The sequence below is a fragment of the Miscanthus floridulus genome, chromosome 12, assembly GCF_019320115.1.
Source record: "Miscanthus floridulus cultivar M001 chromosome 12, ASM1932011v1, whole genome shotgun sequence".
Lineage (NCBI taxonomy): Eukaryota > Viridiplantae > Streptophyta > Magnoliopsida > Poales > Poaceae > Miscanthus > Miscanthus floridulus.
The window spans coordinates 58625255-58648100 of record NC_089591.1 but is presented as its reverse complement, the minus strand read 5'-3'; the positions used below and the strand labels follow the sequence as shown (position 1 = coordinate 58648100).

General features: G+C 47.5%; 1 long non-coding RNA gene across 1 annotated transcript; it reads right to left on the bottom strand.

The window, feature by feature from the left end:
• Positions 1-307: 307 nt before the first annotated feature.
• LOC136495418 (uncharacterized) lies at positions 308-13051 on the bottom strand. The gene is made up of 3 exons (XR_010768994.1): positions 12703-13051; positions 1446-1604; positions 308-445 (listed from the first exon to the last, which is right to left on the bottom strand). It is a non-coding gene; the product is annotated as an uncharacterized lncRNA (long non-coding RNA).
• Between the last annotated feature and the right edge of the window lie 9795 nt (positions 13052-22846).

Sequence of the window (22846 nt, the reverse complement as noted above, 5' to 3'; positions counted from 1 at the left end):
GCCGAATATTTCGCAAATTACTCGGTTCCGTCAGGCACACCCTAAGTCGGAACCCTAGAATCCATATTTTTTCATCAGGATAACAAATGAGAGAATAAAGCTTACAATATTTTTGACCATTTCTTACATAACTTTTAATACAACATCAGAGTATAATATTTATTGTTATAACAGCGGAATGTAATCATATTATCAAAGTTATGAACGATTTAAGTTAACAGCGGAATATAAACATGTTATCAGAATTACAGCGGAAATAAATATCTATTCATGACATGATGAAGAATTGATATATAAACTATGACAACAGATTATGAAACTTTCATTTAGAAAACATTTAGTGAGAGTTATAAATAAAACTACGATCGTAGCGTAAAGGAAATCCTCTCTAAACCCACCAGGAGGAATCTACACACAAAGGTCAGCTCTAGCCTCTACCTGTCACCTGCAACAGGAAAAATGAAACTCTGAGTACTCAATTATACTTAGCAAGACTTACCCAACAGGAGAAAAAAAAGACTCCAAGGATATGCAAGGCTATCTGGCTGGTGGGTTTATTGTATCTACAGGAAGCATTACTAAGCGTGTGTCTTTATATTCGGTTTTTATTAGCAGTGCATTAGTTCATTAACCAATCAGTCTATGTAAGCACATGTGCTACTTTCAAGCAGGTGGTAAGCAATCAGTTTTCTTTTTACCATCTTTCATCTTCTAGTTCTTACTACGATGCTAGACCCCAAAACAAGACGTACCGGATTGTCCGGCGATTCGTGAATCAATGCCCCCAGCTGGGTACCCCAAAAACACACGTCCCGTTTGTACCCCAGGCACAAGCAGGACTAACCCATTATCCTCTTGTCACGGGGTCCAAGTCTCCGTCCAAACTGCGACTTCATGCCCCCGCCCCTAAGTCCTAGACTCAGTGCGGTGCAATGACCTACTAACTCAAAAACCACCCTAACAGTCGACCCAAAAAGAGCCGAAACCCATGACAAGAGAGTAACAAGTCTTCCAAGCGCCCAAGTATGTGCTCGGCATAATAAGTCTGTGACTTTCCTAGAGTCTTATGCAACGACTAGTCCTTAACCGACACAGACAGGGAAAGCAGTGTAACCAAGCTATGCCCCATGGCCGTAGGACACAACCTCTTACATCTACCAATACCAATACCACATCCCTACCCGGTCACCATTTTTCCTTTCCACCATTTATATTTTCTAAGTGATAATAATTCAGTAATATATTTCCTATCTCTCGTGAGTGACAAACAATAACTCAACTTCTACCAGAATCCTGTAGCATAGCAATCTACACGATCCTGCCATACTAGTTAGACTTATAAGATAAAGATATATATACAAGTGTGTTTCATTCAATTCCTTAAAACTTAATGCACAAATATAATTTAAAATGCATAAAAGTAGGGATTATGCACCGGGGCTTGCCTGGGTAAGATATATATTAAAAAGTTAGTATCTGCATCTTTAGATCATCCACCATCAACTGAATAGAAAGCCCATAGCATCATCTCCTGGAGAGAATACCATACATCATCTTCGGATTCCCAATCATCCTTCAATTGATCCGTTGATCCATCATCGTACCTATATGATATGCATTGATGCAAATACATAGATGTAAATAATCAACGACAACCGAAATGCTTAGAAATCTGATCACGTCTCACAAGCTAATGAGATAGCTCTAACGTCGGTCTACGTATCCATGTTGTCAAATAATGCGTTATTTCCCAACAATGTTTTAGTTATACAACCCAATTTGTTTCAATATTGCATTCTATCGTTTTAACCTTTATTCGAAATAGTGCATCATTATCTATCTCGCAAACTAATTATTCTGGAGCTACAAAAATTACAGTGAGCAGCTTATATTGCTAGAAAACTACTGTAAAAATTTTAGATCCAACACTATTACCGATTTATCACGGAAATTCCTACAAATTCACCTTTTAACAATATTAAGTGTCTCAAATTAATTATATAGCTTCCAAGAATATTATCAAACTAGGTGAATAAAATATACTAAAAGATAAATCATGATTTTATAAACTTAACAAACTTTGTTTCATAATTTTTGAACAACTACACAAATTTATATTGATTTTACAAGTTTATTTCCGAAACTAAATCAACAAATGCTTAGAAACTAAAGGGCCAGCGGCTTGGCTCGGCTCGCAGGCGCGCACGCGGCCTACTGGCCAGACGCGACCCAGCGGTGTGGCAAAGGGCGCGGTGGCCTAGGTGGGGCGCGCGCAGTGAGAGCGGCCCAGGCGCGGCCGGCTCGGCCCAACGCGGGACTGGGCGCGAGCGGCCCAACAACTCCCAAAGCGGATGCGCAGCCCATAGGTGCGCACGTGGCCCGGGCATGGTCGGCGCCAGGGCAGCCCAAGCGCGCGGGCGTAGCTGGCCCGACAAGCGGACGCACGCGGCCAGGGCAGCACGGCAGTGGTAGTTTTGCGATGAGGTCCCTTTACTTTTCTTAAATCCGCCCACAGGACATGAGCACTATTCACTTGAGTCACGTATTTTGTAACTAACACCCTGGAAATAATCATTCCTTACCCCATGGTCCTTCTCTTCATCCACAAAGCAGAGCACGGACGGTGAATCACCGGCCGGCGGTCAATCCCGGCCGGGGAAGGCACGGCGGCGGCAGAAACCCACCGGTTGGGGGCACGGGAGACCGCGCGACCATGGCCTAACCGCGGCAAGACCTGAGCCAGCCCATGGCAGCCTGCCTGCGCGAGCTACGATGGCGGCACATCGGCAGCAGTGGCTCCGGTCGGACGGATGGCGGCAACGGCGCTCCAGGCGCGGTGGCTACGCAGCGGTGGTGCGCGCACTAGAGGAGGAAGGCACGGGCTAGGCCAGGCACAGCACGGCGGCGGAGCACGACACTGGGCAACGGAGGTGGGGTGACGTCGTGCGGGTCACAGCGCGGCATGGCGACCGAACGACCCTGTGGTGGGGGCGCGCCAGCGGATGAGCAACGCGCGCACGAGGGCGCCTAGGCGGCGGGGGGACGCCGACGTGCAGGGCATGGAAGGGGCCACAGTGCAAGGAGAAACATCGCTATGGCGAGAGGCGCGGGAGGATGGCGTAGACCAGAGGGGGCGAGCAGGAGCTGGGGCAGCGACTCCAGCGCGAGGAAAGGATTACGCGCACGCACGAGGGGGAAAGGGGAGAGACGATGGGCGGGTGGTGACGGCCGTGGCCCAGCGGCGCAGTAGAGAGAGGAAGAGCGGACGGAGGCTAGGAAAAGCATAGTGCAGCAGCTCGGCGTCCTCAAGAAGCAAGGGGAGGGGCAGTAGCAGCGGCATGGAGTGGCCCGGTCTGCTCGGTACGGTCACGTCGGCCCGAGTCAAGCAGAGGGAGGAGAGCGAACTGAGCCGTGTGCGCGCCATCATCAACATAAACGCGACGAGGGGGAGACAGGGCAGTACGGCGTAGCATGGCCGGCAACGGCACGCCAGCGCGAACATAGGGAAGTGAGAGGACACGACATGAGCAGGGGGGCAGAACCATGTGCTCATTTACAGACACCCCTGCGCGACCAAGGTGGCACACATGCAGGCGCAGACATGTTGGGTGCTCGGCTCTACAGAAACGAGCAGAGACAAGATAGATGCAGATAGCAAAGGCAGGCAAAGACAAGCAGAGGCACAGCAGCCAGGTCAACTTTCATTAGGACGCTCTCTGAGAAAGGGTGCGAGGGAGAGGGAGCAGCGACGGGAGTGAAGGATAGTGGCGCAGACCAAACGACGCGTCGGGGTGCAAAGCCACGACGGAAGACGAGATGGTGCATAATTACAAAGCAAGGCGAGTACGCTGAACGCCGCGCTAGGAAAAGTAAATGAAGCTGCTGCGCTATTTCTCGCATGTTACGTGCTTTCACACCAATCACGTTAAATTAATGAGGCGGCCAGATGGGCAGTTGTCGCAGGTACGTTACCAATTTATCGTAGGGACTAAAATGAGTCTATATACACACGGTAATGCTATTCTATAGGTGGCCACAGAATAACTTATTCTATAGCCACCTTGATTTACGATAATGTCTGTACCAATTTACGATAATGACAATACACATTTATGATACATAGGTTACTATAATTTAAGATGATACTTACCATAATGCTATAGTAAAATCGCTTATGAGGGAGTTATCATAATCTCGTAAATTAGTATAGTAATTATCGTAACTCAAAGTGACCATAAAATAACTTATTCTGCGGCCAGCTACAAAACAGTACATGTGTGTGTATATATATACACAATTAGCAACATCTAGGCATAAGGAGATTTTCAACAAAACTCGAATTTAAATTAGATTCACCAGCTATATATATTGTTCTATTTATTAATGGATTTTCTTTTATTTATAAAAGTTGCTTTTCGTGGTTAATCTAATAGAACAAACCGTTCGATATCTATTGGCTAGAATTTTTGTCCGACATTCCTAAATATCTTTACGCACTGAGTAACTTAACTTGGGCGTTTATCTGAGTCTCCAAAACTGAGTCACACATGATTCGTTTAACGTTTCAAGTATATTTTAAACCAAAAATCCGAGAAACCCGTTTTCAAAAATTTTACTTAAACCTAAATTGCAGTGCTAAACAAGTTCGTAATACCAGGGGTGTTACATGCACACTTGCACAAGAAGTGAGTCCGGCCTTTGTTTTCGGAGGGACTTTTGGTGTTGACACCTGGATGCATATCGGCTCGACGGATGTCAATATTTTGGTGTGTGCTTCCGTCACCATTGCACACCTAAAATCAGTGTGATAAAAAACACCTAGTCCATCAACCGTGTTTATGCATGGGTACGTGGTGTATCTATCGTATATATACAATAGTGTTAAAATGAGCTCCATGTTGGTCAAGAGAATCTAAAAATTATAAAATTAATTAGAAAAATAAAACATATATACCGTTGAATTTGGTCGATCAACCCATAAAATCTATGTTTAATACAATTGTAAGATTATAACAAAAAACCTACATCATTGTAAAATTTCTCAAGATTTTAATGGCACAATCAACTTACATACACCCCAAATTGGATGGGATTATCTTGTGCTTACCTGACTCCTAATCTTCCTCGGGTCAGGGGAATTCATATCTTCGACTTCAAGAATCAAGATATTATTTGGGTACATCATCAACATAAACAGACACTTCAGTTATATTTTGGTTCTTTCCACAGCGCACGGGGTTGGGATTTTTAGAAGTACACAGAACAGGACTTAGGTGTAATTATTGAGTCCACCGATTTAGCCGACCATTGCAATATCATGGTTTCTACTTTCTAGTACCAGTATATATCAAGACAAGGAGAATATGGAAGCGCGTTCTGTACATCTTGGCCCTGTTGGCCTTCTACTTCTGTTGGCGGCACAGGAGGCCCCTGCTATTGCGGTTCCTAGCCATCGTTGCCAAAAACAGTGTGGTGGCGTTGACATCCATTACCCATTCGGCATCGGTGACAACTGCTCGCGGTCACTAGGCTTTAACGTCAGCTGCCAGGAGCTCCAAGATGGCTTCTACAAGCCATTCCTCCGTGGTGGTGATTTTGAGCTGATTTTTTTTTTGTTTTTTAGCCCTTTTTTGAAATTTTTTTATAAATATGTCCCTGGAGGTATGCTTTCAAAATCTGGACCCTTAGCTCGGCGTCATCGTTTGTGGCGCCGAGCTTACACGTCTCGGCGCCATAAATTTTGACTTGGGCTCGGCGTAGACGTGACGGTGACTTGGTAGGTACCTTGGCGCCGTAGATCTTGGCGCCGTGGTTATTGGCGTCGAGAACGGCGCCAAGATCTATGCGCTGAGGTGGTGTTTTAACCCGGCGCCCAACCTTCCTGCCCGAGCCTTCTTCCTCTTCTTTTTCCTCCCTCTCGGGTTTTTTCTCTCCCCACTTCGCCCTACCTCACGAATCGGCATATTGGACCTTGGAAACTTTGATTTGATCCGTAGATCTTCAAGAGCAAGGTATCCTCGCTCCCTCCTAGTTTTTTTTCAAGTCGATTCGGTATATATTAGTCGAATTTTTTCAACTTAAGAATCGTCATTACTTAGGGTTTCATGCAATTTTAATATTTATATTATACCCCACCCGGGCGGTTCTGTCCGAATCACCCGGAGGCTACACCCGTCGGGTGCGCTCGCGCGCACCCTCTGGCGAATCAAAATAGCCCCCGGGCGATTCTATCCGAATCACCCGGGGGCTCGAGGGCTACCATCGGGGACGTAATACCGGGGTATCCAATGAGGTGGGACTAATGACCATCGAACATTGATGCTTTCAGTCAGACAAGAACACTACTATGCTTCTTGCCCGAACGACGAAAGATTGGTTCCATCTCGCCCGACGTCCGAGGGCAGGCTCCGCCTCGCCTGACCCCCGAGGGCTAGCCTCCGCCTCGCCCGATGGCTAAGGGCTGGCTCCATCTCGCCCGACGTCCGAGGGCGGGCTCCGCCTCGCCCGACCCCCGAGGGCTGGCCTCCACCTCGCCTGATGGCTAAGGGCTGGCTCCATCATGCCCAACATCCAAGGGCGGGCTCCGCCTCGCCCGATGGCTAGGGGCTGGCGCCGCCTCACCCGACGTCCGAGGGTGAGCTCCACCTCGCCCAACGTCCAAGGTTGGGCTCTGCCTCGCCCGACGATCGCACCCTGCTCGCCTGCAGAAAGGTACCGTCAGGATACGATGGGATGGGCGCTTTAAGCCCTTTCCAACATAACAATGCCTGAATAGTATTGTAGGTGTTGACTTTTGTCCCATAGTGTAGTAGATGCCGCCTTCAGACCTCGGGCGCAGATACTAACACAGGCATACGACAACCACTACGGCCCAAGACATAAATCACATTATCTACAGTGACGGACGTATGGTCACTTCCCCTATTACTCCCGGAGGGGTCATAGCTCGGCTCTCCAGCACGCCGCACCGTCCACAGGCGTAGGATGGGACGCACCCACTTGCTAAATGAGGCCAGTGCATGGCCTACAAGGATCAGCGAACACGCCGCCTCTAACACGGTCTGCCATGTTAAGCAGGGCAGGCACAGGGAAAAAGGAAGACCCGGCTCCCTTAAAGGACCTTCTATACCTTCGGCATTTTTCTCTTTCTCCTATCTGTAACCCCTGCTCCTCCCTTGGTCTATAAAAGGGAGGGCAGAGCTCCCCACTAAAAGGACTGACTCTTGACAGACCAGTTCAACACACACAACGCATCACACATACAGCCAAGCAGCGACCGAGCTCTTGGCGCTCTTTCGACCATTCTATCAGAGACCTAGGACCTCTCCCTCTCTCGACCGTTTGTACCCCCTACTACGAACCTTTTTTGTACTAATAACACGAGCAGCAGCAGACTGGACGTAGGGACATTCAACCCGAACCAATATAAACCTTATGTCCTTTAGTGCACCATCCAGGCCTAACGTGCAATAATTATAAATTTACTAGCCGGTGTTTGTTCGAAACACCGACAGGGGTGGACACCAAGACTATCCGGGCTCTAACGGTCGGGACGGCCAGAGGCGTCCGGTCAGGACGTGATCAGCGTCTGGTCAGTAGCAGAAAAGCGGGATTTCATCCCCAACGGCTACTTTCTCAGTGGGGTTTATAAATACAACTCCAACCGGCCAAATGAAGTGAGTGGAGCTGAGGAAACATACCAAGGGTGTTGATACACCATTTTAGTGATCTCCACTTGCATAGTGCTTAGTGATTTATTAGGTGATTAGCGTAGGTGCTTTGCGAAAGTGCTTAGGTTGATTAGACCACCACTTATGCGCTTGCTCTAGGTTTAGGCCTAGTGTTTAGTGAGGTTTGCATACCTCTTACCACTCGGTGCTTGTGCGCACCATTGTTGTACATCGAAGAGGCTTGTAGTCTTGCGAGATCACAACAACCGCGTTTGTGGTGTGGCCGCCACCGTGTACCGGAGGGAACAAGGCCCACGGCGTTTCGACCGAAAGCTTGATAGTGAAGACGGCGGGGAGCATCCGGGAGAGGCTTGCCGGAAGGTATGTCGGAGACCCACTTGCACGTGGGGAAGGCCCGAGGCTATCCACGGAGTTACCCGACCGGGAGCTTGGCCCTTGCGAGGGAGTCCTTATGAGGGGCTCCAACGAGGACTATGGGGAAGCTTGCGCGCTTCTCGATACCTCGGTAAAAATACCGGAGTCATCGACGGGAGTTTGCATATCTCTACCTTGCTCTTTAGCTTCCGCATTTACATTGATTATATTACTCCTTTTACGGTAGAGATAGCAACACACTAGCAAAACCGTAGTTGCACATTTAGATAGTCTATCTTTTGCATATGTTTTGTTAAGGTTAGAAAAAGAGGCCATAGTTTAGAGTTAGAGTTTTAAGTTGCCTAATTCACCCCCCCTCTTAGGCGTCACGGTCCCCTACAGGTGAGTGCCCACTACCTTTGACGTAGGGTTAGGAACTTAGGATTCACATATTTCGGAATTTGACTTAGGGTTTGGAAATTCTGGGGAAAAAGAAGTTCGAAATCCAAGGTTCTCGAAATTTAGGGAATTTGATCTTACAGTTTGCAATACGCCTTTCCCCCTCCTTCTACATGCTTAAAATTGAAACCTTAGTCCCTCATTAGGTGTTGTCATGTATAATCCGAGACAATTAAAAGGAGTTGGCAATTAACCTTGGCTAACACTGGCATAATTAGCCCTAATTTGACTAACACGATGTGAATTAGGCCCAAAGCTAATTGACTTAGTTACTAATCTAGGTATTAGTACTAAACAGTGGCACAATTAGACTAAAACATAAACAATTAGTACGTAAACACGATCAAAAGCCAACAATTATGCCTTAAGCCAAAACTTAAACATACCAGAGACTTGGAGTAGCACTAATCTCTATGTAGGAATCCTGCACCTAAAAGCAGGCTAATGGATAGGACCATGGCACCCGTTAGCCTGCCGACCGTCCGATCTGGCAAACAAACGATGTCGACCGTCTGATCAGGGTCTTCATGGGTCTCCTACCCGTTAAGCTACGCGGGCCGTCACGAATGCTCCTGAACCCACTCGACTCCCTCTCCGCCTCGGACTGCTGCTCATGCGCTGCTAGCCGACGCCTCCCCTACGGCGTCGCCCCCTCTGCTCGCAGCCGCTAGCTCTCCGGATGTCGAGCTTGGCACCAGCACAGCTCCCGAGCGGTGTCCCTGCTCGATCCAATGCCTTTAGGGCAGGGCCGAGACAGAAATCGACGCCTCGGTTCCCTGTCTTCGCGGCGTCCACTACCGCCCCTTCTCTAGCTTCCTCCAGCCTCCTCTCGCGGTCGTCGCGCCACCGCCGTCCCTGCTCCCGCCCGAGGCTCGACGACGCCCGGAGCTCACCACGCCACCAGGTCATTCTGCTCTGCCAGACTTCGCCGGAGATCTGAGGAGGGCTGTGGTACGGCGGACACTACTGTGCGTGGGGCTGTGGTGCGGCGAAGCACGGGCCGCGCACATGGCCGACGGCTCAGATCTGGTTCACCATCGACATGGCGCGCTCAGCCAGCAAACCACATGGAGGCATGGGAGCAATCCGAGTGGTAAGCGGGACGGCCCGGGCCACCAACACTGCCGCAGGCGCCGGTGCGGGCTCCTACTAGATTTAGAATCTGCTTTACCTCACTGTGCGCTGTAGATTTGTGCAGAGGTGCAGCTCGATCCGGCTGCCTCACGTGGAGAAGAGGGCCACACGGCGTGGAGCACTTGCACTTCTGGAGTGAGCTGCTTTTGCTGCCACAGCCATGGCACCTCAACAAAGCTATCAATACCTACATGCTGATGCCCTGAAGGTGTTCAATGAAATGAACACAAGGTGTGCTTTTTTTCTGTTCTTCCTTTCAGTATTTTGTTTCTGCTAGCTGGTAATCCCAGGAAGGCAGGAAGCTAATTTGTTGACATCCTGTTCTAGAAGAAGGTAGAGTTGCAGGTGTTTGCTTCAATAGAAATCCTATTCCATTTCGCTTGTTTGATTCACTGGATTGGAGATTAATTATTGCAGAGCATATTTCTTTTCAGCACAGCCTCCATCTCCCCACACGGTCATGTCTTACCCATCCAGTGGCAACTGGGCGCTTACAAGATGTGGAGCAGTGAGGGTGGTCCGAGGAGAACTCAATCCTGTAGCTGTAGGATGGGAGCTCAGGCACATATTGTACCGCTTATCCTCGCAGCATTCGTCTCCGCCTGATCCACTTGTCCTGCTGCATATGCGACAAGACACTGGCGTTAATCGCCCCTCGCTTCCCCGATGTTCCTGCCTTCCACTCCCCTCTCCATCACATGTCTCTAACTACTGTTGCCTTCTCCCCACACGCAGGCAAGGAACTATGTGCCGCCTGTTCTATTCAGAACACGTATGCACACCAAGTACTCAATGGTTGATGCTTTATTTGCCTCTGTGAGATAATTATTCAGTTCGAACATGAACAAAATCGACAGTGAAGGACTGCCTCTGCTCCATCACTCCTGCTTCCTAGGGGATACCACTTGCCCAACGCTGCCTTCAGCAAATGTCACGGTTAGCAATGGCCGTGTCTTTCCTTCTCCCTGTCCCTGGTTACCTCTGGATTTCTCTTAATGATTTTAGTGTACATATTCAGATTCCGAAGTTTTTAATCAGTTTGGTTCCCTTCTCAAAGTGTACATATTCAGATTCCGTAGTTTTAAATCAGTGTGGTTCCCTTCTCCTTCTCTAAGCAATTTTGATTTAATCTAATATTTCTAAGTTTTGCCTTTCACCCTTGCCTGCTTGCAGTTTCTAACTAAAAAAAGCATCTGAATTTTAGCTATTGTAGAAACGAAAAAAATGCCAAAATAGCACTCAGGTGCAGCCACTGACAGCCAAGATTGAGACTTGTCATGTTTAGAGGTGAAAAAAATGATTTCTTGAATACATAGACTTTTTGATATGAAGATAATGGAGGTCACTAATCATATCCAAGCACATCTAACTTAAAAAATCAGTCACTGCAAGAGGTCATATTTTGACAATTTTGTTAATGAAGTTCTAAATATACAGTATTACTTTTTTTAATCTGAAATTGCAATGAAGATTTTAAATGATTTGTCAATCAACTAAGGGCATCATGCATCCAGGTGCTGGCAATCTATTAAATAGACAGTATTTGATGTTTTTCAGCTTTTGAGAGCATTGCCACACATGGACATCTGGACCTTACAATGCATTGATATCAGGATATGCAAACAGCTGCGTAATGTAGTGATACACAGTGCTGTAAATTAGAGCCCAGAAGTAGGTTATCAGCATTAGTATGTTATATTACTTATTAAATTAACTTGTATCCACACTAACAAATCTGTTATAACTTATATTTTGCATCAAACTTTATTAAATCAACTAAAGTCTTATGTAAAGTGAAAAGCTAAATCTTCTAGATAGAGGAGTTCCTGAATGGTTATCAGATTAGGATATAGTATAATAATATGTCTTCATATGCTTGTAGCTTTGTGGCAATATGACCTTTGTGCATGCCTAAAATTATCTGAATGTGTTAATTTAGCCTGCAGAAGTCATGTTAAGAATTACAGCCAGAGCTAAGGCATTCCATCACATTTATCTTGGTACGATTAGACACTGTGTTTTCCTTGGTCTCAATTCATGGTTTCAAAGTTGTAGGTATTATCATTGGCCACTCATAAGCCAAAGAGACATATAAAAGCTGGATACACTCAGATTTGTCGGAGGAAAAACAACAGGGTCAAATGCATCTCTGCTCTGGCGATAGGGAGGCGTTCCCAAGTTAGTGTTGGCAGATACTGATTACGTACAAGGAAGATGACGTGGATTGAATGTGTAGTTGCAATGTACCTTCCCTTCTAATCAATAGCAAACACTTAATTGAGTTCTTAACAGCATTCTCATGTTTATCAGCAGAAATCAGAGGCTTGTCTTTGGCTGCTACTACAGTCATATCTGTAAGTACATATGCTATTTTGTCTAATATTTCATTGAAGATTGTCATTGAAGAATGCCATAACAACTGACCTTTATTTATTTTCTACTAAATACTTGATGTAGTTCTTATTACTTATTCGCCATGTTCGTTTGGGCTTGTTTGACTGATAAGTTATGGTTGAAAGTACTGTTGGCTGATTTGGTGTGAGAGAAAAATACTGTTCGTTGGCTGAAAAAATACGGCTTATAAGCCAAACAAGCCCAAACGAACAGGGTGATTGTCGACACTGCTTTTGTACCCTTATGATCTTATCCGCTATATAAGCTACATTTATCTCTCCATGCTATCCATCTGTAATCATGTTATTATGCTTTGTAAATTTGTCATTGTAGGGTGACATTGCTGAACTACAGAATGAGAGCACAGCAGCCAAACAAAACGAGAGAAGATATCAAACACCTTAGAGCTCCTTATTGAGCTTCAATGCTCTATTGTTTAACTATAGCGCAATAAAATAACATCGGTGATCAAGATGGCGCGGCTAGTTAGATCTAAATTTAGGTCCACCCAAGGCTTAGCAAACTTAATCAGGGTCACTTGAACTAGCCCAGCTCTGGCTACCAAATATTAAACCTTAGTGCTTAAAACCGGATCACTGGTTTATAATTAGGACACCTCATTTGGATTAATATCGGGTATACCTTAGTTTAGATGAGTTGGAGGCCATACCTTAGTTAAATAGGCTCCCTCCACTCTCTGACGGTCTGACCTAGCACCTCTCCTCATCCTCTTCTGTTCGTGGCCGCCGCTCTCCAGGAAACACCAAGCAGCAGCTGCTCATCGCCTCCGACCTTTGCCTCTAACTCCCGGCCCTCCCATTCCTCTAGCAGAACTGCTCTAGGCAGGAGATAGCGCAAAGCGCACCTCAATGGCTCAGCCATCGCAACTCGCAAGCAGCAGGCAGTAGTAGCACATGTCGTCCTGTCCTCCTGCTCAGCGGTTCGAACAACCAAACGGCCGCCGCCCGCCGCAGAGGAACGACCCGACGGTGGTGACGGCGCAGAGCAAGGAGACGTTGCGGGCTTGTGCTAGTGCGATAGAGAAGGGAGCAGCGGCGCAGCGGACGGATGGATATGTGATGTACTGATGTGTCGTCGGGCTAGCGGGCCAACCCGCGGGACATCGGACCAAGTGATGGGTGGGCTCCGGCAACGATTGTCAATCTAATGCTCGGGTTGGGTTGGGTCGGGTCGGTTCAGGTGCGGGCCAAAAACGCTGAGTTTTTTTGGGCCTGACCTGAGTCACCTGGCCCGGCTAATGATGCAGTAGGTTGATGCAGCGGCCACCATAGTCATACTCGGTACCTGCCGCTGCGGCGGCGGCGGCAACTGAGACTAGAGTCTGGAGGTACTTGACACAGTGATGAGTGATTAAATCTTGGTAATCAATCTGAGTTTCTCGAAGTCAGATACTCAGATGTCATCATGATTTTCAAGAAGCATCAACTTCTCATATTTTTTTTAGATTGAGATCAACTTCTCATATGGGTCTTACAGAAACAACTGGTGTGAAAATGTCATGGAGTACGTGTCAAAATTGTTTTGATTGACCTCTGTGCTTCTTTGGGCTAGTTGAAGTTGAATAGCATATCCAAGAAAGCCTAGCAGGTGGAAATATTGAGCCTTGTTATTAGTTATTAGTGACTGAACATTTAGCGGTCCAGTTTGTGCTGCTCTGAGGGCAATCACTGTTAGAAAAAGGGATTTCCAGCAGGTGGGACAAGGAAGGACTAACGAGGCCTTCGCCCGGGCGAGTGCTCTGGGCGAAGGCGTGAAAGGTGGAAAGTGGGTCAAGCCTGATTAGGGTTTCATAAATGTATTCAACCACCCTCCTTTTGTATAGAGTTTGAATCCCCTTTTATAGACCCCTGTTTTACTAAGGCTACTCTTTACAACTCTACCCCTTGTCGGTCACGGTACATTTTTGGAATATTCTTATGCCAATACAAGCCACTAGGGGTATTATGGGTGCCTTCTTCTTCAACCGCCCTTACGCGTCGGGCCACTGCCGATGGCCCACCATCGGCCCATGGCCAAGTGCTACTGTCAAGCCAGTTCCGAGTCCTCCGCTTGGGGTGCCTTCGCCGGGACCTCCACTGTCGTCGCCCGGACCGTGGTCTCCGCCCATATTGGTGGAGCCTTCGCCGCAACCTCCATGTCTTCGCTTGGAGCGACCGGCCGAGCGGAGGTCTCCTTAGATGCCTTCGCCCGGAGCTACCGACCGAGCGGAGGTCTCCGTCTCCTTTCCTTGCAAGTTGCCCATGAAACTTGGAAAGTTGTTAGTTCTTTACCGTCGTTGTAAACTCTAGCCTCCGTGGCTCGTAACCGTGTCCCAACAATCACAATTGAGATGATGAACAGAAGAGGAAAAAGACCTTGAGGCAACAGGCAAGCAGCAGGTTTCTGATGTGGTTCCGTCGTCCACTCCCCCGCTCTTTCATCCGATCTGGATGCAGTGGATTCAAGCTGTTTTACGTTCTCGCTTCTGCATCGCACGCGCGTGCAGGCAGCAGGCGGGTGCAGGTCTATCCGCGCCCCGGCCAGTTGTCTACCGGGCTGCGGGCGCGGGCGCGGGCGCGGGCGGGGGCGCCGCGCTACCGCTCGAGTACGATTACCGAGGCTGCTTCCTCCCCTCCCGATCGTGCCGTGGACCGTCGCGTGCTCGCGTGCACCAGGCCAGGGGTCGTCGCCACGCACGCTGCCGAAAAGATGCTGCTGACGCGTCGACTGGAGGAGGCTGATCGATCGATGATCGCCGCCTGGTGGCTGGCGTCCTTCTTGTCCGGTTCCCTCAAAGAGATCGACCCAATATTTCCAAGCGCAATCAACCGAAACGCGTCAAACGCACATAGGCTAGGACCTAGGAGTATGTATGTATGTACTACGTATATATCCTAATATCCGTCACGGTCTGTCTCGTTGTCCAGCTCGTCTGAAGAGATCGATCAACAACACGGTGTTCGCTTCCAACAGAAAGCGGAGTAGCGCAAGCAAACAAGCACAAGCATGAAGCAGTAGACAGTAGTGCTCAGCTTCTGATGTGTGCCTGCGTACGTGGATCAATCAATGCCACACCGACAAGTCGTGTCGTGTGAACTTGTCCCAGACGAGTAGTCAGCCTGTTTAAATACGATCGTGGATTATAAGTTAGAACGATATTTTTTTCTCACACTAAATCAGTCAATAGTAAATAATCCACGATCATTTACGACGAAACAAATCGGCCGAGTACCCGTCAGTAATCAGTAATTGACGTGCCACGACTCATCTTCCTTGTCCTGCGAGAACAGCCAAAGAGATCGTACGTAGGACTCCCTCTATCGCTAATTAAGTGTCGTCGTGAGAAGCGTGCTGGTTAAACCTTTTAAGTTTGATTTGGCTTATAGAAAAAAGAATTAAAATATTTATATTTAAAAAAAATTATTACAAAGCCAGATTCAAAGATCTATCAAATGATAACTATGCACTATAAACATTTATATTTTTTTATATATATTCCGTTAAAGTTGAGTACGTTTGATTTCTCGAGAAGCGAAAACTACACATAAAAAGGGATCGATGGAATCCTAGGCGAGTCAAATAGTTTGAATTTTGACTCAAGTTATATAAAAAGATGCTAACATTCATGATGCAAAATAAGTATTATTAAATTAATTATTGAGTATGTTTTTTATAGTAAACTGAAGATGTAAATGTTAATACTATTATGCTATTCATTATAAATTTAGTCAAGCTTAAACTAGTTTGATTGACACAAACCTCATCGGTCCTGTTTGTTTCCGCTTATAATTCGATTCCCGGTGAAAGAAAAAAACGAGAATACCACAAAACACTTCAATTATTTCTGATTCTTTTGACCGCCGGTTTCAAAACTTTGAACTAGCACAATCGAAAATCGAGAATCAAAAAAAGTCCTTGCAATATGATGATTATAATCGAAGCGGTTATAAGGGCCTGTTGGCTGTTTGGATCACAAGACTAAAATTAGTCCACTTTATGAAAATAGATTAAACAAGAGCTATTATGGGCTAATGGACTCCACCACCAATTAGCCCTCGTTAGCTCTTATTAGCCCAGAATGGCTAATTATTAGGTCCTGGATCCAAATACCCCTAAGTTGCAAACAAGACTATAGTTGCATTTTTTTATGGACCGAGAGCGAAGCCTCAACAACATGCATGCATGATGCATCACACCATACATGTTTCACTAACACAATCATGAATTGTCTTGAGTGCCAAAAGCCGTCAAGGAAATGGCTTAAATCCCCAAGAAAATGATCATTGGCCACAAACTGTCAAGCAAACTCACTCAAAAAATAAGAGATAAGGGAAAATAATTTTCTTGGTGGTTTTGGCACTAAGGATGATTTCCTTAGAAGCTAACCGCCAAGAAAATTAGAACCATACTTAATTTGCCAAAGGGCATATATTCTTCAGGGGTTTTGTTTTAGCACTCAAGGTAATTCTAGTTTCATTCCGTGTTTTACTATCTGCTCTACATCTTGCGATTGAGGAGAGATATAATATACAGAAAAAAAAACTTTGCCACGAACAAGTGCAGGTCAAATTTTTTTAACTTTGACTAGGTTTGTAGAAAATACGTGTAACATTTATATCTTCAAATACGTTTATTTTGAAAGTATATTCAACGATCTATCTAATGATAGTAATTATGTATTATAATTATTAATATTCTTTTATATATAATTGGTCAAAGTTTAAAAAAATTGACTTCTCAAAAAGTGAGAATGACTCCTATTTTAGGACAGAGGGAGTATGTGTAAGGTCGCTATCAATCAGGAGGCGTAAAAGATGCACCCACTATTATGCCATGTTCGCTTGGCTGATAAGCCATGGCTAAAAGTACTGTTGGCTGATTTGTTGTGAGAGAAAAATACTGTTCGCTGGCTAAAAAAATATGGCTTATAAGCCAAGCGAACATGACGTAATCTTTACCCAGTTGGTCAGGACAAATTATCCAACTTTATTTTTAATCAAATCTAGAGTAGTATAGATTTGTTGATGTGTTCCCATAAAGTAAGTAGAACGCTCTTTATCTGGTCGGGCAACCAAGATATGGCCTAGTAATATGGAGAAAGAAAAGACTCCATCAGAGGCGAGCTTCATTTTATTTCTCTGTAGTTTGCTCCTGATAACGTGCAGCAGCAGCAGCGAAGCGTACCACAGCCTCATATCTTACTGGTGGGTGGTGGCCACGAACGCAGCACCACCGACACGTCTATGCAGAATTGCTCGTCCGGCATGGACATGCAGCCACGGTGAAGCACGAACGGTGGTGCAGCCGCGACACCGCGAGTAGTGAACACTGAACAGCCTGCAGAAAGGAGACAGCACCATGTGATGGTACCCGTCGGGACGTGGCGGGTAGGTAGGTAACATGTGTCCGGATGCTGCCGGTGGGGATTCGGGTTTCACTGCAGTGAAACGCCGTGGTCCTTGTTTTATTTTTATGGTACGGAGTACGTAGTTGCTAAAAATTGGGTATCTAAATTCTAGTTTTTTTCATAGTTGCCACGTACTCCCTCCGTCTATAAAAACATACAACTATGGGTTATGTGCTAGAAAAAAGTAGTTCACATTTTACCAAGTTTCTAGTTAATAGTATTCATATTTATGGCTCCAAATTAATTTATTAAAAAAATACATTTTATAATTAATCTAATGATATTGGTTTGATATCATAAATATTGATACTTTTTTTATCTATAATTGGTTAAACTTAAGATACTAAAACGTGACACTGTGCTAGAATTGCATGTTTTCCGCGATGAAGGGGTATTGTATAACTTTTATATTAATATTATAGCTTTAGTTCGTTATAATTTTCGTAGGCATAATCTGTATTTTTTGTTCTAAGAATAAAAAAATCCATTAGATAAAACCATAAACTCGATAAAATCCAATTTATGTTGGCATGACGACAATTAATAATTTATAATTGTTTCTATAATTAGATAAGCAAAAAAAAATATTAGAAAATTGATGGATATCTAATGCAATAAATAATTGTTACGGATTTTAACATTGCTACCAATTATTGAAACTATTTAAGTGTAATGGGACATAGAAAGAAATGTAATTGGCCCACCCGTTCTGCACTGTCCATATCTTAAGGTGCCTCTGTAGAAGGGATTGTCGAAACAGTTCGAGGGTCCCCATGCCGATGGCGGACAGGTATCACATTCTCCACCCACTACATAGAGAGAGAGAGAGTACGTACTCCGTGCTCTATGGCCCAGATAAGAGAAGCCAGGCCCATAAGGAAGAGTTCGTATCAGGTCTTTTTAAACGTCAGCACAAACACAACCAATGAAGCAACCACCCCCAAAGCTGCAGTGACCACTGATCAGTAAGATTCGCGCGCGAGCCTTGGAGCCTCCAATGAGGGCATCTTCTCCTCTCCGGCTTATCCGCTTATACCAGTACTATACCACTGCCAACTTCTCGTGTGGATTCCATTCCGCCGGATCGCTTGCAAACCAAGCAAGCTCTGAACAAAGCGGATCGAAGCAGCTGGGTGCGCCGGTGGACGGTGGTACGGTTCGTCCGGCGGATAAACCGAGGATATGCCGTCCGGTAAGGTCCACGGCACAGGATTCCTCCAGACTTTAGAGCGAGGAACGCGGGGGTAGCGGGTAGCCGGGAGCGAATATCACGAGGCAAGCACGGAAGGTGGTGATAAGGCGCGCGACGGCGCGTAGGAGAGCGCCTCTTATGGCTTCCTCCCGTCTCTATCCGCGTTGTCTCTATCCGCGTTGCTTATCAGGATGGAATGTGTTGTGCAGCAGAAAAAAGGAAAGAAAGGGAACTCTGATTTTTTGATAAATTTCAGCCCACAACTCACAAGAGGCAACTAGTACACTTAAAAAAACGAGTCACAAGGGGCAATGCATAATTTTTTTGTAGCTAAAAAAAATTACATATTGCTTGAACAACAACAACAACAAAAATCAAGCACCTAGGATATATATAGTTTTTTTAAGAATAGTCGCCGAAGTGGGATATATAAAAGATCTTGAAGAGATCAAAAGCCACACCAGTCCCTCCCCGCCCTATCTACGGAGCCGTTACCTTACTAGGTTTGAACGCGAAGCACGGGGCGAAGGAAGCACGAGCAGAGACGCCGCGGTAAGGCCGATCCACGGCGGTGGAGCTCCTGCACTGAAACGACAATGTTCCGGTGAGCTACAACAACGTCGGAGAACTTAGGGTAGCGAGTGAGCTCAAGGAACTCACCACGGACACAGACGACGCGGTGGTTCGGCCGGAGGTGGCCCGGGCTGAGCTGGCCACGTGCGCACGGATGATGCAGTGGCGCACGGCGGTGGCAAGGCTGCGTCAGGGGAGGCTATGATGTAGACTAAGCCCGATCTTCCGAAATGTATGATAGCGTCGATTGGAGGAGACTCGATATTCACGATCTAGGCTTCGAACCAAGACTGATTCGGACCCCGCAACCGTTACACCACAGCTCCATTGGTTATCAACCACGCGAACGCGATTGACATCGCGAGAAGCTTTCCTGCAAGCGAATCGAGAACACAAGTAAGAATGGGATGAACGCAATCTGAAATTGAAAATAAATATGAGGCTTAAGATAACGAAAAAGAGTTCAATTCTTTATTCGAAAGGACTAATCGCCACAGGCGAACAAGATCAAGAACAGGGGCCCTGGTTCACAGCAAGCAGCTTTGGTGGCACAGTTGCAGCAAAACGATGTCTGTTTCACGAGAAAATCAAGAACTAAACAAAACCCAAACCCTAAGGAGAGTGACGGCTGATAATTATAGAGTCTTGGCGTCACCCCCCTGGACGCACCCCTAATGGGCCCAAACACGATACACGGTCCAACGGACCAAAAGATGGTGTCGCAGCACACTGGCAGATTCTGGACGCCGACTTGTGACCATGATTCCTATTGATTCCGAATAGCTTTTGACATGAAACCACTTGGATTGGCTTCCTTATCAAATTAGCTTTCCATCCATATGTGGATCGTCGAAAACGGAGTCCGAATGCGTCCTGAGTGACCAGTTTAAGGCAGACTGGTCCTGGAACCCGAGATGGGCTCCAACTTCAGTTGGACTGGGCCTCCACCACGAAAAAGATGAATTGGATGCCCATGCTAGACCTCCTCCTCTCCTTGGCTTGTATGCGATGAAGTAGTGATGTCCTCATCAGGCTAGGCGGTGGTAGCGATTAGGCAAAGGTGCGCAGAGTGAGGAGCAGGTGGAGGCGAAGTTGGCGGTGCGACGAATTGACACGAGCTGCACTGGATAGGGAGCTGGCCTTCGACGTGTGCCATGGTGGTCTTAATGACCCGGCGAGGGAAAACTCTGAATTGGAGCATGGCACGGCGAGGCTCGGACGGTTGGCTGTCTACACGACGGAGTTGCAGACGGGGTTAATTGGACTGAGGTGACTCCACTATGGCGAATTTAGAGGAGCGGGTCCGACGACCACGGCGCCAGAAGAACAGGGGAGATAGGCATGGCGTGGCTCATCGCTGTCGTGGCGGGACGTGGCGGTCACTTCGGTGCACAATCGTGTATGGCTATAGGGCGATGGGGAAACGGCCAACGCGTTCAGGACGGTGAGCCGCACGGCCATAATTTGCAAACCGACGACGGCGGCTCGGCTCTGCGCGCCGCAATGGCATGGCACCGGTCAAAGGAGGCAGCAGTGCAGCGTCGTCGAGCGCCAACATGACGGCAAGGCAGACTAGGCAAGGCGACGTGTGGGCAATGCCAAATGTGGACACGCGCTCACGGCACCCCACAGGTGAGCGCGAGGCGGCGGGCGGACGCGACGGCGGTGGCAGAGCGCACGCGGGTGACTTCGCACAAGCTGCCACGGCTAGCAGCAGCGCAGTGCACGCGACGCGCGGGGTCAGCAACACGGTGAAGCAGCGCCAGTGGCCGAGCCAGGGCAACGAGCGCGCGACGACGGCGGGGATGGCCGAGCGGCCAGGTCACTGGGCGCGGCGTGCGCGTGCGTGTGCGTGTGTGGGTGCTTGCACGAGTGCAGCAATGGTGGTGCGGGTGCGCGACTAGGCAAGCCAGAGCCGCGGCGCCGAGCCGAACCGAGACAGTGACCGCGTCCAGACACTGACACCGGCCGGAACGTGCCATGCACGACTTTTAAAGCTGCCCCAAAACCCACCTCAATGCTTCAATTGCTAAACCAAGTATTTTACGCTTGAGATAGTATATCAAATTACTAAAACAAACCCTAAGACCACGTCACTATTTAACCTTATTCTCCTATAAAAACTCCCAAACTTAGCTTCGTCGACCCGTTTTTCGACTTAAGAAAATGACTAAGTTTTTGTTTGGATTCGCGTCAACTTCGGTTTCCAAGCTATTGAGTAAGTTATTTAGCGAATCCCATTCTCGACCGCAAGTATTTCATCGCCACCTACGAAGTTTGTACTACCAACTTTATTAAAGTTTCATATGTGCGTTCTATAGCATTCTCGTTCGATAAAAATTCGTTTAGAACTCTAAGCGATAAAACGCGACATGAAATATAACATTCGTTTCACGTTCCCGATGAACGTTTCAAGTTACGTATATTGCTTTACACCCTATATTACACACATTTACACATAAGTATGATGCACATGCAGTATTTTAGCAAAAGATTGTACAGTGTAACATCGAGGGTGTTACAGTTCTAGCGGAGGCTGCTCTCTTTCTTGCCATCATGGGTTTTGCTCGGCCAACACATGGTGGGCGCCAATGTTGAAAAAGGGGATTTCCAGCAGGTGAGACAAGGAAGGACTAATGGAGGCCTTCGACCGGCCGAGTGCCCCGGACGAAGGCGTGAAAGGTGGAAGTGGGCCCAAGCCTGATTAGGGTTTCATAAACGTATTCAACCACCCCCTTTTGTACAGAGTTTGAGTCCCTCTTTTATAGGGCCCTGTTTTACTAAGACTACTCTTTACAACTTTACCCCTTGTCGGCCACGGTACACTCTCGAGATATTCTTATGCCAATACAAGCCACTAGGGGTACTATGGGTGCCTTCTTCTTCAACCGCCCTTATGCGTCGGGACACTGCCGATGGCCCACCATCGGCCCATGGGCCAGTGCTACTGCCGAGCCAGTTCTGGGTCCTCCGCCTGGGGTGCCTTCACCGGGACCTCCACTGTCGTTGCCCGGACCGTGGTCTCCGCCCATATTGGTGGGCCTTCGCCGCAACCTCCAGGCCTTCGCTTGGAGCGACCGGTCGAGCGGAGGTCTCCTTTGATGCCTTCGCCCGGAGCTACCGGCCGAGCGGAGGTCTCCGTCTCTTTTCCCTGCAAGTTGCCCATGAAACTTGGAAAGTTGTTAGTTCTTTACCGTCGTTGTGAACTCTAGCCTCCGCGACTCGTAACCGTGTCCCAACAATCACAATTGAGATGATGAACAGAAGAGGAAAAAGACCTTGAGGCAACAGGCAAGCAGCAGGTTTCTGATGTGGTTCCGTCGTCCACTCCCCCGCTCTTTCATCCGATCTGGATGCAGTGGATTCAAGCTGTTTTACGTTCTCGCTTCTGCATGGCACGCGCGTGCAGGCAGCAGGCGGGTGCAGGTCTATCCGCGCCCCGGCCAGTTGTCTACCGGGCTGCGGGCGCCGCGCTACCGCTCGAGTACGACTACCGAGGCTGTTTCCTCCCCTCCCGATCGTGCCGTGGACCGTGGTGCCGCCGAGGCCGAGCCGTCACCGTCGCGTGCTCGCGTGCACCAGGCCAGGGGTCGTCGCCACGCACGCTGCCGAAAAGATGCTGCTGACGCGTCGACTGGAGGA